The sequence below is a fragment of the Echinops telfairi genome, unplaced genomic scaffold, assembly GCF_000313985.2.
Source record: "Echinops telfairi isolate 266 unplaced genomic scaffold, ASM31398v2 ScPeMD7_4;HRSCAF=17, whole genome shotgun sequence".
Lineage (NCBI taxonomy): Eukaryota > Metazoa > Chordata > Mammalia > Afrosoricida > Tenrecidae > Echinops > Echinops telfairi.
In genome coordinates, this window is record NW_022103900.1 from 41004928 (window position 1) to 41005495 (window position 568).

Here is a 568-nt window from a genome sequence, read left to right on the forward strand (position 1 = left end):
GAGCCCCAAGGGAGCAAAGCAACAAAGTCCCCAAGAAATCCCTAAAATAGACTTCAGACTCGGAGGGTAGGGCTTTCCCCTCATCAGGCTTGATTGGAAAACATACATAAGGGTCAGCAGACAGACCTGGAACTATTTATAGGCATTTTTGTTTTTGCTTTTTTCTTTCTTCTTCTTTCCCCCCCCATGTGTATCTATATAAGATAGGCAAGATAAACAATCCCGAGGAGAAAGCAATGGGACTGACAGTTCCAGGGGTCCAGGGTAAAGAGAGGTGGGGGAAAGGGAGTAGGGATCCAGCAAGGGAACAAGAGATCTAAAATTGATGGGGAGGAGGGGGAAGAATACTGGGGGGGCAGGCATGGTTTGATCAAGTGCAATGTAGTCAAGAGGAATTACTGAGGGTCAAATGAAGGTCAAACATGATAATGGGACAAGAAGAAAGTAAAAGGAAATAGAGGAAAGAACTAAGAAGCAAAAGATATTTATAGAGATATAAATATATAGGTACATACATATGTAAATATATTAATATATGTAATATATGTAAATATATTAACATATTGGT